This window comes from Stegostoma tigrinum, chromosome 2 (assembly GCF_030684315.1).
Source record: "Stegostoma tigrinum isolate sSteTig4 chromosome 2, sSteTig4.hap1, whole genome shotgun sequence".
NCBI lineage: Eukaryota > Metazoa > Chordata > Chondrichthyes > Orectolobiformes > Stegostomatidae > Stegostoma > Stegostoma tigrinum.
Window position 1 is genome coordinate 26206596 of NC_081355.1, and position 17018 is coordinate 26223613.

Here is a 17018-nt window from a genome sequence, read left to right on the forward strand (position 1 = left end):
GGATGTAGTATACCTGGACTTTCAGAAAGCCTTTGATAAAGTCCCACATAGGAGATTCGTGAGCAAAATTAGGGCACATGGTATTGGGGGCAAAATACTGGCTTGGACTGAAAATTGGCTGGCTGCAGGAAGCAAAGAGTAGTGATAAACGGGTCCCTTTCGGAATAGCAGGCAGTGACCAGTGGGGTTCCACAACGTTCGGTGCTGGGACCGCAGCTGTTTACAATGTACATTAATGATATAGATGAAGGCATTAAAAGCAATATTAGCAAATTTGCTGATGACACAAAGCTGGGTGGCAGGGTGAAATGTGAGGAAGATGTTATGAGAATACAGGGTGACTTGGACAGGCTAGGTGAGCGGACGGATGCATGGCAGATGCAGTTTAATGTGGATAAATGTGTGGTTATCCACTTTGGTGGCAAGAACAGGAAGGCAGATTACTATCTAAATGAAGTCAAGTTAGGTAAAGGGGAAGTTCAACGAGATCTGGGTGTTCTTGTACATCAGTCAATGAAAGCAAGCATGCAGGTACAGCAGGTAGTGAAGAAAGCTAATGGCATGCTGGCCTTCATAACAACAGGAATTGAGGATAGGAGCAAAGAGGTCCTTCTGCAGCTGTACAGGCCCCGGTGAGACCGCACCTGGAGTATTGTGTGCAGTTTTGGTCTCCAAATTTGAGGAAGGACATTCTGGCTATTGAGGGAGTGCAGCGTAGGTTCACGAGGTCAATTCCCGGAATGGCGGGACTATCATATGTTGAAAGATTGGGGCGACTGGACTTGTATACACTTGAGTTTAGGAGGATGAGAGGTGATCTGATTGAGATGTATAAGATTATTAAGAGATTGGACAATCTGGAGGCAGGAAGTATGTTTCCGTTGATGGGGGAGTCCAGAACTAGAGGACACAGTTTAAAAATAAGAGGTAGGCCGTTTAGAACAGAGTTGAGGAGAAACTTCTTCACCCAGAGAGTGGTGGATATATGGAATGCTCTGCCCCAGAAGGCAGTGGAGGCCAAGTCTCTGGATAGTTTCAAGCAAGAGATAGATAGAGCTCTTAAAGATAATGGAATCAAGGGTTACGGGGATAAGGCAGGAACAGGATACTGATTGTGGATGATCAGCCATTATCATAATGAATGGTGGTGCTGGCTCGAAGGGCCAAATGGCCTACTCCTGCACCTATTGACCCATTGTCTCCGCCTGCTCCTGCCCCACTGAACTTATCTCCACCTATCTGGACTCCATTTCCCCCCCTTGGTCCAGGAATTCCCTAACCACGCCCTCCACCTCCTCGAGAACTTCCAATTCCCCCGTCCTCAACACCTCATTTTCACCATGGACTTCCTGTCCGTATACACCTGCATTCCCCATCCAGATGGCCTAAAGGCCCTCCACGTCTTCTTGTCCCGCAGGCCCGACCAGTCCCCCTCCACTGACACCCTCATCCACCTAGCCAAACTTGTCCTTACCCTCAACAGCTTCTCTTTTGGGGGTGGCCATGGGTACCCGCATGGGCCCAAGCTATGCCTGCCTCTTTGTAGGTTATGTGAAACAGTCCCTCTTCCGTACCTACACTGGCCCTAAAACCCACCTCTTCCTCCGTCACATTGATAACTGTATCGACGCTGCCTCGTGCTCCCAAGAGGAGCTCGAACAGTTCATCCACTTCAACAACACCTTCCACCCCAACCTCAAGTTCACCTGGGCCATCCCCAACATATTCCTCACCTTCCTGGACCTCTCTGTTTCCATCTCAGGCAACGACCTAGAAACCAATATCCATTTCAAGCCCACCGACTCCCACAGCTACCTAGAATACACCTCCTCCCACCCACCTTCCCACAAAAGTTCCATCCCCTATTCCCAATTCCTTCACCTCCACCGCATCTGCTCCCAGGATGAGGCGTTCCACGCCCATACATCTTAGATGTCCTCGTTCTTCAAAGACCACAACTTCCCCCCCCACAGTGGTGAGAACGCCCTCAACCGTGTCTCCCATATTTCCCGTAACTCATCCCTCACACTCCGTCCACGCAACAACCGCGAAAAGACAATCCCCCTCATCCTCACATATCACCCCACCAACCTCCGGATACAACGCATCATCCTCCGACACTTCTGCCATCTATAATCCGACCCCACCACCAAAGACATTTTTCCATCCCCACCCTTGTCTGCTTTCTGGAGGGACCAGTCTCTCCGTGACTCTGTTGTCCGCTCCACACTCCCCTCCAACTCCACCACATCCGGCACTTTCCCCTGCAACCGCAGGAAGTGCTACACTTGCCCCCACCCCTCCTCCCTCACCCCCATCCCAGGCTCCAAGAAGTCTTTCCACATCAAGCAGATGTTCACCTGCACATCTGCAAATGTGGTATACTGCACCTGCTGTACCCATTGTGGCCGCCTCTACAGCGGGGAAACCAAGCGGAGGCTTGGGGACCGCTTTGCAGAACACCTACCTCGGTTCGCTATCACCATCTGCACCTCCCAGTCGCGAACCATTTCACCTTCCCTGTCCATTCTTTAGACAATATGTCCATCCTGGGCCTCCTGCAGTGCCACAACGATGCCACCTAAAGGTTGAAGGAACAGCAACTCATATTCCGCTTGGGGACCCTGCGGCCCAATGATATCAATGTGGATTTCACAAGCTTCAAAATCTCCCCTCCCCCTACCGCATCCCAACACCAGCCCAGTTTGTCCCCGCCTCCATATCCTGTCCTTCCTCTCACCTATCCCTTCCTCCCACCTCAGGCTGCACCTCCATTTCCTACCTACTAACCTCATCCTGCCCCCTTGTCCTGTCCGTCCTCCCCGGACTGACCTATCCCCTCCCTACCTCCCCACCTATGCTCACCTCTACTGGCTCCATACCCTCCTCTTTAACTTGTCTGTCTCCTCTCCACCTATCTTCTCCTCTATCCATCTTTGATCCGTCTCCCCCTCTCTCCCTATTTATTTCAGAACCCTCTCCGCCTCCCCCTTTTCTGATGAAGGGTCTAGGCCCGAAACATTTGTCAGCGTTTGGGCTCCTAAGATGTTGCTTGGCCTGCTGTGTTCATCCAGCTCCACACTTTGTTAGCTCTATTAATATAGGCTATCTGGTTATCCCATGGGCAAGTTGGACTGAAGGATCTGTTTCCTTGCTGAATATCTCTATGAATCTAATTAATACAAGATTGGGCTGTACGAGCCCTAACCTCTTAGGTAAACGTGGCCCTCACCTTTCAGAAAAGTTAAGATCATAAACAGGTGTGCTTACTTAGTTAAAAATGACTGGAAACATGATGTTTCAATCCTTGCAGATAGAAATGTTTATCGCTCTGGTACTAAGAGCTACTTTGTTTTTAAAGTATCCATCCAACCCTGAAAGGTTGTTAAACCTATTCATTTTATTCAATCCACGAGCGAATTTTAAATGAGGGCCTTAGCTTCAAGGTCTGTTTGGGGACATCCCTGAGATAGGCAAAGCTCTGCACTAGGTGTCCAACTGAACCATAGATTAAAGTATAAAGAGCACCAAACATGCAAAATGTGTCAGAGCCATGTGTACATGTCTTGAACAAAATTAATATGAGTGAATCTCATGATTAAATGCTGTTTTGCATATATTTCAGACCCAAAATCATGTAATTATGCTACAGAAAGTTGACTTTATCGATTTGGACTCCCTGCTATGGAGCAGACAAAACCCCTTTCAAATACACCAAGGAGATAGCCTAGGCCATAACTTTTATCTTCCTTAAAGGCAGATATACAGTGCTGAGTTCCAGATGTAATTTGAATAGTTATACTACTTGGCTTTTAGCAAAATACACTTTATTCTTACTCTACAGTTAAAATACAAACAAAAGAAAGAAGAATTGGTCTCTTTTTAACTCTGTTGTAAAACTTAACAGAATAATAGATAACTACTGAACAGAAACTGTTCCAAAATAACAATACCTCATAAATACACATTTGGCAAAGGCAAATTCAGTAAAATACATTGTCTCACGTGCAAATTTCCAGCCAGGTGGAAAGAACATCAAAAGAAATTTCTGGCAGGCAGAGAGAACTTCAGCTTTTTTCTGTGGCAGAGAGCTTCCAAACCCAGGAAACTACTAAAATCAAAACTAAAACCCTCGTTCTTTAGGAGCCTACCTCTACCCATTCAGGCTGTTACTATTATTTCAACTTTTGAACAAACCCAAGCCTCACAAGCTGATACTTTATTAGCTTGGAGCAGATGGCTCATCACCTCTGTCTGAACACTCTTCATAAAAAAGGAACAAATGCACTTCTTAAAGCCATAGTTTTTAACACCTACTCCCTTAAAAACAAAACTGAACCATTAACACACAAAGTGGCTTCATTTTTAAAATCCTTTAGTTGTAAGCTATTAGTACACTGTTTTAATATAATGCCCTCTGATCCTAGACTCTCCTACAAGGGGAAACAACCTTTCTACACCTACACTGTCGAGTCCTCTAAGAATCTTATAAGTTTCATTAATTCATTCTTAAATTTTCCAATGACTACAGGCCCGATCATTTCAACCTCACCTCAAAAAATAATCCCTCCACACCTAATGTCAGCCCAGTGAAACTTCTTTGTATTGCCTTGAATGCCAGTATATCTTTCATTAGATAAGACAGCAAAACTGCCCACATAGCTGCGGTCTGACAAGTGCCTCTTACAGTTTTATCAAAACCTCCCTTTTTTCATACTCCATACTCATACTTTCATGAAATAAAGTCCAAAATTCCCAATGAATTTGGATGCTATTTATTTTGTGTTTCATGGATGAGGACTCCCAAATCTGTCTGTTCCATAGCTTTATGCAGTCTTTCTCCATTCAAGTAATATCCAGGTAATATACAGTAAAATCTTTCTGCCAAAATGAAATTTCAATAATTATCTTCAGCAGCAGAGTGGCAGCTTGAGCCACGCTACATCATAATGAGCTACTGCAAGAAAAAATATTGAAATTAACACTAAATTAAATTGCTGTTCCTACATTAAGAAAAACTATACATGTGACTAATAGATAACCATTAGTCTGTAGCAAGCAAATGAATTTGAGTAATAGTACGGATCAAAACAGAATGCTTAATTGAGGAATTTAGTCACTTTGGATTCCTGGACTATAAAATTAGATAAATAGGAAGTTTAATGGATATGATTGTGAGCAAGGATTTTAATGACAGTGAATGTATTAGACACAGCTTCTACAAGAACTGTTTTAATCCAGAAATTATACTAATGCTCCATCACAGTGATCTTGTCAAAACAAAAGATGTTACCATGAAATAATGCTATGGCATTATAGCAGGAACTGCAGATGCTGGAGTCAGAGTCAATACAGTTTGGAGCCGGAGGAACTCAGCAGGTCAGGCAGCATCAGAGGAGCAAGGAGTCAAAGTTTCGGATCTGCATCCTTCATCAGAAAGCTTGACCTGCTGTGTTCCTCCAGCATGACACTGTATTGACTATGGTAATCAATGATATTTAAAAATATGAAGAAATTAGGTTAATAAGTAATGAAATCATGTTGACCAGATGAAAGGCTACAATTAATGACCACTGGAAAACTGAAGAAAAGAAATAATATAAATTAATGTAGCACTTTTTTTCTGATCCCATGACACCAAAATGCACTTTACAGCCAATGAAGTATTTTTGACATTGCAGACACAATTGTAATGCGTAGAAATACAACAAACAATTTGTACAGCAAAATCTCAAAAGTAACGTAATAATTTGCTTGTAATTGGTTGAGGGAATAAACATTGACCAAGCTACTGAAATAATTCCTTTTTGAATGATATTAAGAGATTATGGCCTCTTGAAAAGACACCCAGGACCTCAGTTTAAAGCTTTATTTAAAAGATGACAGCTCTGAGTAGCAAACCTCTAAGTACTTTTCTGAAGTTTAATGTCAATTGTGTGCTTGAATGTCTGTAGTGGTCTCGTGCCCATGAACCTCTCCTGAGCTCATGGATTAGATGACACTTTGAAGAAATAAGTTTTGAATAATAAACATTCTACTCTTTTAAATGTAAACCAATTACAGTTTGGACAGCCCTGATAGGGCACTGTAATTAAAATCAAAAGGTTACTGGAAACTTATCAAATACACAGTATGTATTCTATGCTGTCAGTGAGAATATAAGAAAATGTTGTGTGGATTCTGCTTTCCTCAGTGATAAGTGTTACTTTTCATAAACTGTACACAGAGACGTTCCAGTATCAACACTGAAGGAGAAGGTGTTCTTTAGTCAGGTTATAACTGCTTATTGTAAGATTTTTAATTCACAGTTGCCATAAATGAAACCAGATTGAAATAACCATAACTCATAATGGCACTGAAGGCAGCATTTTGTCCATGCCAGCTCTCAAAAATCCAGTGAGCTCCATTTCTAGGCCAATGCTCATAGCTGCTATCTAATTTCCTTTTCAAAATAATAACCTTTTCTGCTTTCACCAACTTTTAAGGAGAATTTCAGGCCATTACCCTTTGCTATTTGAAAAGACCTCCCTCACATTCCACCATATCTGTTGCATCTCTTAAATCTGAGTTCCCTAATCCTTGTGTCATTAATTAATGGAAACAGTTTTCTTTGTTCACCTTGTCTAAACCTGTCACACCCTACAAAATCTCTCCTCAAACTCCTTTGCGTCAAGAACAACACCAACTTTTCCAACCAAATTTTGTAGTTAACATCCCTCATCATTATGGAACCAAAATGGTAAATCTCCTGTGCATCCTTTCCACATTCTTTCTAATGTGTGGTGACCAGAATTGGATGCATTACTTTATCTGTTCCTTAACCAGAACTTTGTAAGGGTTCAGCAAAACATGCTGCTTTCGTACTCTAGACCTCTCGTTATGCAGTTCAAGATGCCAAAAAAAGTCAGAAACCTGCCATTGACAGAAATGGACTTTAGATGGTGAGTACAGAATCTCGCTGTAGGGTGTTGAAGAGCTCCGACAAGTAAATATTTCAGTCAGAGGTAGAGTGGACATGTTGCTGCATGGGATGGTGGTATAGTAACATCCAGCTACATATGCCGAAGATACACTCACGTGATTAAAAAACTGGCAATATGTGAAAGTCAAATAAGATGAGTATAGGTATAGGTTGAGTCTAGGTTCCAGTCTACCAGCTGATACTGCCAAAATCAGTCAAGGATCTAGTCCAATTTCACTCCAGGGGTTAACCACAGCCAGTCAAGCCTTGGCTTGTATGAGTCCTGGGATCTACGTTGTGGAATCCAGAGATTGGTCTTCAAGGTCAAGTGCAAAACAGTCCAAAGATTACATGTAGGTCAGTCAGTGTTGTTAAGAGATAAGTCCACAGAATGGACCAGGGTCAGTTGAGGCTGTCCTACCATGTGATTTCAGAGAGTGAACCACAATCTATCATGGCATCTGGGGGGCTAACGGCTAGGGAGCATACCATGGCATCCAGCAGGGTAAAGCAGGTAGCTTAAGTCTGGGAATGGTCATCACATACTGGATTGCTGATGGAATAGAAACAATGGCAGGGGCAATAAGAGATAGTTAGGTGGAACCATGGTGGAGGGAGAGGGGGTTTCAAGCAAGTTACTGGTTACTCAGTCTCTGCATGAGGTGTAGGGTCAGCAAAGGCATGGGAACCTCAAAGAGTCATGGAGTCTGGAGGACAAACAGGCACATTAATTATAATGTAAAGATACTCTATTAAAACGGAAGAGGGGGGGCGATGTCGAAAAGAGACCAAAGGGTCATCAGGGCCGAGTAGGAGCATAAAGAATGGGAGGAATATAAGGGGTATTTCATTGGAGGCATTCTAACAAAAGCCTACTCTCAATGGAACACAGACACATTGTTTGCCACTGTGTATTTGTTAAGTCTCAAACTTCAGAGTTCTTTATCAAATCATGACTAATGCCTCCTTGGGAGCCCTCTTGCCACTCTGTGTGAGGACATAACTGTAGGTAATTTGTTGTTGGCTCAGGGATTCCTTCAATAACTCTGTGTGATCTTTCTGTCTTTCCCCACAAGGTTTTCTCTAATAGTACTGAGAAGGCAAATACTTGAAGGAGGTCGGCATCAGTTGGGAGCATCCATGACATATGTGTACTGGAGCACTCATGGGTGCCTGCCTCTTTCCAAGGATGTTCACCTGTGCAGGGACAGCTGCTAAGAGGCAAGTGATATACACACCAAGCCTAGATTATAATACAGTAAGAAATCCACAGATAGTTGCAAAGCTAAGGTATAATATTCATGCTTCCATCATGAACAAAGTGGAACAAACCACAGGCCTGAAGATGAGGTTTTAATGTCTGTACTGCTCTGGCAGGCCTTTACAGTATAGCCCATATAGGCTGACTTACGTTATTGTGATATGTTGTGCCATTCACAACTTGAGGTGACAAAGTGGGTATGTCTTAGATGCAGCAGAGGTGGAGTAGCAAGAGCAATCTTCTGAGGATGAGGCTAAGAATCATGAATATGACCCGGGTAGTCTTCTACAAGAGGAAGATAGGGCAGTATTTTGCAGAGGCCAGAGACAACCTTATTGCCACCTGCTTCTAGGATGAGTGAGCAGAGTGTAGAACTTGTTTGATTACTTGTTATCTGAGTTGTTCATTAGCAGGCAGTCCCCTACTTAATTTCAAGAAAAACGTCTGACTTGTGGCCTCGCTCTGTTTCACATTTTGTCTCTCACATTAATGTGAAAAAATAAAGCATTTAAAGTGTGCAATGTATCTTCCATAGAACACACATTACAACAGCAATGCATAATAAGCTCTACATCAGTTTTAGGGATAAAACAGAAATGAGAAAGTGTATTGACATGACATGGTGCTAATACTGAATAGCTCTAAAACCATCAGTGAGGACATGATATTTGAGTCATCTGTTGCCCAGTCACTCATAAGAGTCACTAGATTGACACCTGTCTTGAGAAAGTTCCTTTTAACACTGCCTTCATTTTGACCCCTTCAATGCTTCAGAATGTGTAGTAATACAATGTAACCTTAATATGCTCAAGCATTCCCAGTTGGTGGCCAGCTTACCTTCTAATGAGAGAAACAGAGGAGTGAAAATGATGGAAGGAGATGCAAGGTCAGTTAGTGATCATTAGCATGAGATGATGAGGTATCTCTGAGTGAATAGGAAGTACAGAGTGCTTGAAGGGGTTAATTGTTACAGAGGACGAAAAGGAGGGGGGTGCCTTTGAATGGTATATGATGCTGAGAGTTTTAGTCCATCAGCCTTGGTGAAATGCATTTATAGTCCCATAGTTCGAGTGACTGATTGCCCTGTAACAATGAGGAAACAGACAGAATATGGAGCCATGATTCCTCTGGAGCATAGGGGATCACTGACCTTCTTTTTGCAGAGCTGGTCATCCCTTCTGATGGCAGCACTAACCTGTGTTACTATCTGTGCCTATGTTGTGTGAGCATGGTTGAAGTCTGTTGCAATCAGTCAAGAAGACATCTGTGGAGGAGAAAAAAGAGTTAACGTTTCGGGTCCGGTAACCCTTCCTCAGAGTTCTGAGGAAGGGTCACCGGACCTGAGACGTTAACTCTTTTTTCTCCTCCACAGATGCTCCAGACCTGCTGAGCTTTATCAGCAACTTTGTTTTTGTTCCTGATTTACAGCATGCGGCGTTCTTTTGGTTCTTAAGAAGACATCTGACCTTCTCTTCATCTCCCTATCCACCGGCAGCTCCAGTGTTTCCTCTATGAAGCTAGTATCCTTCGGTGGCATCAGTTGAGAGTTGTGGGGCAACCCCCACAGTGTCAGGGGTAGTTCCTGGCTTGCAACATCTAAGATGGTGCTCAGTGGGTTCAAAAAGATGGTGACGGAACATAGAAACCAAAAAGGCCCAAATGTGGTGGGAACTTCCATCTCACTCACCACGTTTCACCAAGTAACTTGCCCAACATCTCGCTTACATAAGTAATGAGTCAAGAAACACATGACTGTGCAAGATTACTAACAATGGGTCATGGTGAAATGATATCATGAAACTGACACCACCATTCTCTAATTTTAGAATGGAAAATTCTGACCAAATTATCAGAAGATTTATCGCAAATTAGTCCCAACAATTTCTCCAGTACTATTTATTTTCTTAATCAGAATTTAACTTCACAATCTCCCTGTACCCTTGATGCACCATTATTTCTGGGAGGTTCCTTGTTTCTTCTGCTGTGAAGACAGATTGACTTATTTAATGGCCATTTCCTTCCTCCCATCATAATTTCACCTGTTTTAGCTTCTAAAGTGGGAATGCTTAATTTTACTGATCTGTTCTTTTTCTACATACCATATACAATATTTACAATCTTTCTTTATGCCAGTCACTCCATTATTCTTTCTTTTTCCTTCTAATTCTCTTGGTATCCGTATTTGAATTCTAAAATCCTTCCAATCCTCAGATTTGTTTTTTTTTTCATTTCATTGTAAGTCTCTTTAATCTAATGCTATCTTGAGTTCCTCCTATTAGTCACCAGTTTATTAAAATAAAATTTTCTGAGGTTTTTGCACCATAAAGGATTAAAGGTAAATATTTAGTAGGCACCTTTCACAACAATGAGACATCTCACATCATAGAACCAATTAAGTATTTATGAAGTGAAGCCACTGTTAAAATGTGGGAAACACAATATCCAACTTTCTGACAGCTAGCTCCAAAACAGTAATGAGGGGGAAAGATAGAGAAAGAGAGAAAGGGAGGAAGACAGAGTCCTATCAACTAAGCCATAGGGGAAACAAAGGTATGTGTATTTGTTGCAAATTAATGCACTAATTCTTGAATGCCAGCTATTGTCCATCTTCCACCATATCTCTCCTAGCAGGGCATTCAGTTGCACCAAAGTCCTTTGTCACCCTTTTCCCCACTGTGAACAGGAGTAGGAAACACAGTAAATGTCGGCATTATCAGCATTCCGAAAAAGAAGAAATGCAACAAACTGAGTAATCTTCAGCTGATATCTGTACTCATCATGAAATTTAACCAAATCTGATTCAGAAATAGTGACAAACATTCCATGGTAGAGCTTGGCATATTGTAAAGGATATGGTAATGCAAATTTTTCTTTAATAGCTGGATTAAGATTTTTTGAAGATGTAACAGAGAAGTTGCATGACATCAATGGTGCATTGTGATGGACAATGACTTCCAAAAACATTTGCTAATGTGTCACAAAACAAGCATTTTCTCTGTGTTTAATAAAAATTATGAGGGGTCAGGAAATTGTAGACCCAGAGACACTGTTCCTGTTGGCTGAAAGGTCAAGAACTAGAGTACACTGATTTAAAAGATACAATGTTAAGAACCAAAGGCAACGTGAGAAAAAAAGTTTTAGGCAACAAGTGGTGAGGGTCTGGAATGTACTGTCCAAAAGACTGGTGGGCACATTTCTAGTCATTACTTTCATTAGAAAATTGGATAATTGTCAAGAGAAAAATGTTGCCACCTGAGCTGCTCTTATAGATAGGTAGTATTGATAGGAAAGCTGTAATGAGTTCTTCTTTTGTACCCATTCCATTCTATTATTATCCTCCTCAGTTTAAATAGTGCTCAGTTAGAGCTGCAAGCAGGCAACTCCTATTCTTTCTGCCACATCGGCTTTGGTAGTCTGCTTTTCTGCAGGTGAAATTAATTCCAACACAGAGTGGTCACTATCACGTTTTCAATTCTGAAACACTGGGTGATTCTGATGACTCAACGCTTGATGGGAACAATCTTTGCTTTTGAACAAGTAATTTTTAACAGGCCTTGTGGATATCTGTGTAGGCCATTTTGCCCATGGAGGGTACTTCATCACTCTCCTGTATTGTTGAGGAGTCATGAGGTGAGTTACTCATCACAGAATTCCTAGTGTTTGAATTGCTCTTACAGGACATGAATCTAGTTTCCAACTATTCCAGTTCAGTTTCTGGCCAATGGTAACACCCAGGATGTTGATGGTAGATGTTTCAATGGTGGTGATGACATTGAACGTTAGCAGTGATGCTCAAAGTCTCCTTATGATGGTCATTGCCTGGCACATGTATGGCAGAAATGTTACTTGCCACTTATCAATCCAAGCCTGAATATTGTCCAGATCTCACTACATACTACTGCTTGAGGAATCTGAGAAGTCACAAATGGTGCTGACCATCGTGCAATCGTCAGTGAATATCCATACTTCTGACCTTACAGTGGAGGAAGTCATTGATAAAGCAGCTGAAGGTCATTGAACCATAAACATGACCCTGAGCAACTTCTGCAGTCATATCATGGGGATGAGATGAGTGACCTCCAACGGCCACAACTATCTTCCTTTCTTCTACCCATGACTCCAAATATCAAAGAGTCTTCCCCCAATTTCCATTAACTTGAATTTTGCCAGGAGTCCTTGATGCCACTCTCAGTCAATTGACGCTTTCATGTCAAGGAGTCACTCTCATCTCACTTCTGGAGTTCAGCTGTTTTGTCCTGATTTAAACTAACACAACAATGGGATCCTAAGTTGAGTGGCCCTACATGAACCAAAATCGAGCAGTAGTGAGCAGGTTGCTGCAGAGAAAGTGCCACTTGAAGGCGCTGATGATCCCTTCAATTGTAGAGTAGACCAGATAATTGATCAGCTTGGGTTTGTCTTGCTTCTGTAGACAGGACATAGCTGGGCAATTTTCTACACTGTTGGGAAGATGTCTGTGTTGTAGCTTTTTTGGATCAGCTTAGTTAGGACATAGCTAGCTCAGGTGCACAATTCTTCAGTACTATCGGTGGGATCTTGTGAGGGTCCAAAGTCTTTGTCATATCCAGCACTTTCAGCTATTTCTTGATGTCACATGTAGTGAATCAAATTTGTTGAAAATTGACACCTATGGTGCTGGGAATGTCAGGAGGAGTCCAAGATGGATCACCAACTTAAGATGAATGCAAATGCATCAGCCTTATCTTTTGCACAGAGGTACTGGGCTCCCCCACCATTAAGGATGTGGACATTTGTAGAGTATCCTATTCCTGTTACTTGCTTACATTTCTAACTCCATTTACAACTGGATGTGGGAAGGAGATTGCAGAGCTTGGATCTGACTTATTTATAGTGGCATCATATAGTCCTATCTAATGCATTTTGAATTCACTGTTTAGCATTTAAGTAATCTTACATTGTACATTCAGTTGGTTGATAGCTCATTTTCACATATGTCTGATGTTGCTTCTGGCATACCTTCCTGTACTCTTCATGGACCTCAAACTTAACCCTCAGCCATTGATCAGCCAGCTGGAATATAATGGGTAGAGCACACATAATGCTAGGCCATGAGTTTGCAAATTGTTTGTGTTTTGTTTTATTCATTTGTGGCATGTGGATGTCACTGTCTGAGTCCAGTATTTAGCAGATTGTTAGCTCTATTCAAATTGTCTCCCATTTAGCACAGTGGCACAGCCACACAGTACAACAGAGGGTATGTTCAATGTAAGGACAGGACTTTGTCTCTGCAAGGACTGAGCAGTAGTCAATCCTACCAATAATGCTGTGGATAGATGCATTTGTGACAGTTAGACTGGTGAAGAGGTCAAGTAGGTATTACATTCTTGATGGTTCCTCACCACTTCCTACGGACCAATCTAGTAACTGTGTCCTCCAAGACTTAGCCAACGTGGTCATTAGTGGCACTACCAGTGACTCTTATCGTAACATTAGAGTCATTAAATTAAACAACACAGAAACAAACTCTTCAATCCAACTTGTCTGTGCTGACCAGCCTAAACTGATCCAATCCCATATGCCAGCATTTGGCTCCTATCCCTGTAAATCCTTCCTATTCATTTACCCATCCAGATGCCTTTTAATACTTGTAACTGCACCCATCTTCACCACTTCCTCTGGCAGCTCGTTCCATACACACCACCTTCTGTGTGAAACAGTTGTCCCTCAAGTTCCTTTTACGCCTTTCCCCTCTCAGCTTAAACCTATGCTTTCTAGTTTTGGACTTCCCTAGCCTGGGGGAAGGACCATGGCTATTCAATCTATCTATGCTCATCATTTTGCAAACTTCTGTACAGTGACAAACATTTGAGTTTTCTATCCCAGGTGTATTCTGTGCTTAAGCAACGCTCAGTGTTTCTTCCATGGAGAAGTACTGAGGTTTGTACACCCACAAAGTTTTTAACTGTTCTAAAAGGCATCGTCCTATTTCACCATACTTGACTAACATCCAGCCATCTGACATAATAGCAAGGCTTGTCAGAAAGTTACAATTCACAGCAATTAAGGCTTGCAACACATAGAATATTTATATGTGAAACCTTAAACCCGCCCAAACAATTATTTTGATTGAAGGGTTTCAGCAAGGGAGAGAAAGCCAAGCATTTTTCATTCTCTGGTTTAAGTGTTTCCAGTAAGATTGATAATTATGGCCCATTCATAATGCGAGCCTTATTTTCGAACAACTCCAGCAAGAGAGTTGGGTGTAGTGGTTTGGTACAACCAAGTCAACGACACTTGTGGGGCTTATATGATTTTACACTTATTAATAATTTACATTTAAATTCTCACTACACTCAAACAAAATAACGTACTGCAGAACGTAGAGATCGGAAATAAAAATAAGAAGTGCTGAACGAAATCTCAGCAGATCCAGTGGCATCTGTACAGAGAAATTCTAAAGATTCGGAGAAGCGTCATATCAGACACAAACCATTTGTTCGTCTCTCCCCAGATGCTGCCACACCAGCTTGAGTCTCTCCAGCACTTTCTATTTTTATTATTATCTTTGAATTATTGCACCACCATACACAATAATGCCTGTTTTTGGCTTACAATTATTTCCTATATTCAGTCACAATCCAATGGTATGTGTTACACTCAGCAATATAATTCTTTTAAAATTTGCATTGTCTGCATTTTAGATTGAGATAGCTTTGTTCGATACACAAGGTTATGAAATCTAGTGATTTTGCAATAAAGTGATCCAGAAGTGTTAGCTAGCACTGCTGCTTTAAACTGGGCAGATGATCTGCAAAATCCAACTTCAATGAACGTATTATTCTGAATGAAATCCTAGCTGAAAGTAGGCTGCAAGAATTAAAATTCACCAGCTTAATGAAACATCCATCTGTCACTACGAGTGGCAGGGGAAGGGATAAATCTTCTGTCACCAAACGTGGTATTGCATTGACAAGAATAATGCAAGTCAAGCAGCAGAATCATCTATTTGGTCTGGTAGAGGTGTGACACAACAGTGCCACATTCAACTAACAGTCTGCAGTGTGAAGAGAGATTAATTTCTCTGTCACTTCTCCAAGTCATAGCCCTGTTATGATTCATTGTTAGGTCAATGTTGGAGAATGATACTTGATGCCTCCATTTTAAAATGCTACCCAAAGCCACAAAATGACCACATGCCTCTATCAGTTATTTAATAACCACACAAAAATGTTTATTTATTTGTTACAATTTATAACATTGGATTTGAATGCTAATGTAGTCAGACTTCTTTAAATTCTGATTTCCAACAGGGAGCAGAATGGCCTGGCATGGTAACTGCTTTGCCCAGGACCATACGAATCTAGTCGTGAACACAGCCCAGACAATCATGGAAGCCAAGCTTCAATCCATGGACTCCATTTACACTTTTCATTGCTGCAGAAAGGCTGCAAACATCAGCAAAGACCCCTCCCACCCAATAATGCTCTCTTCTAACCTCTTCTGTCAGGCAGAAAATACAGATGCTTGAACACATGCACCAACAGGTTCAGGAATATCTTCTTTCCTGCCATTATTAGACTGACGATTGGACTGTCTAACTCCAAATAATGTTGATCTTGTTGCATGCCTCACTCTGGCCAAGCATGCTATAATCTGTATGTCTTCGCTACGATCTGCCCATACTACTCACAAAACTAAGCTTTTCACTGCACTTAGGTACATGTGACTACAATAAATCAAATCAAATCAAGAATTTGAAATTGTAGATATGGCACCTCTTTTACTGGAATTGTAAAGCAAAATTAGAATGAGCAGTTCAATAAAACTACATTACTGCATGCCCACAGGTTCTGCAGCACTTCACAAAATGTGAAGATTCCACCACCATCAAATACTATATAGGCTGCTCTAAGAATTAAGTAATACCCTCCTTCCACCACTGGATAACAAGAAATGTGAAGACCTAATAGGCCAAAAATTGCTGTTAAAATAATGGCGCCTACTAGTCCTCATGCATAAGAAAATTCTATAATGTTGTGACGCACCCCAAATTGCGTAAAATTCATTCCACTCCAACATCAGCCTTGCAAAAGCAGAAGTTAGCCCTCCACTTTCCCTTGAGAATCATGAATTTGCTGATTCCTGGCAAAGACACAAATTAGTCTTGCCAAGCTATTCACATATGTTAATGTTTTATGGTTCTGCCATGTCAATCATTTTTGGAGGGCAAGCAAGAAAACAACTGAAACCAAGGGAAACTGATTCTAGTAGGACCTAAGATAACAAAGTGTGAAGCTGGATGAACACAGCAGGACAAGCAGCATCTCAGGAGCCAAAAGCTGATGTTTCGGGGCTAGACCCTTCATCACAGAGCTGTCTCCTCTCTGATGAAGGGTCTAGGCCCAAAACGTCAGCTTTTGTGCTCCTGAGATGTTGCTTGGCCTGCTGTGTTCATCCAGCTTCACACTTTGTTAGCTTGGATTCTCCAGCATCTGCAGTTGCCATTATCTCTAATAGGACCTAAGTTCTTTCTTTTGTAAATCTTTCACTTAATGTTTTACTTTTTCTTTCTTCATTTTTTTTCCTATGTTTCATTTCGAGATCAGCAAGATCCCAGATGCACAACTGCCTTCACTGCAACATATTATCCTGCATTTCCAGAAATTGCAATGCAAAAAAAAAGCAGAATTTGTTACTTGATTTATTGTTGTTGAAGAATAAGGAAGGAAAATCCAATTTATGGTCCAGGCCTCACAAATACACAATACAGCATAATCGAAATCCAAAGCCAAATTAAGAATTATGAGTAACAAG

The 17018-nt window shown here is 41.6% G+C and overlaps 1 protein-coding gene across 9 annotated transcripts in view; it reads right to left on the bottom strand.

The window, feature by feature from the left end:
- The window catches only part of LOC125466806 (uridine phosphorylase 1), a 159828-nt gene that overhangs the window by 117421 nt on the left and 25389 nt on the right, over positions 1 to 17018 (bottom strand). The gene's annotated exons all lie outside the window — the stretch shown is intronic.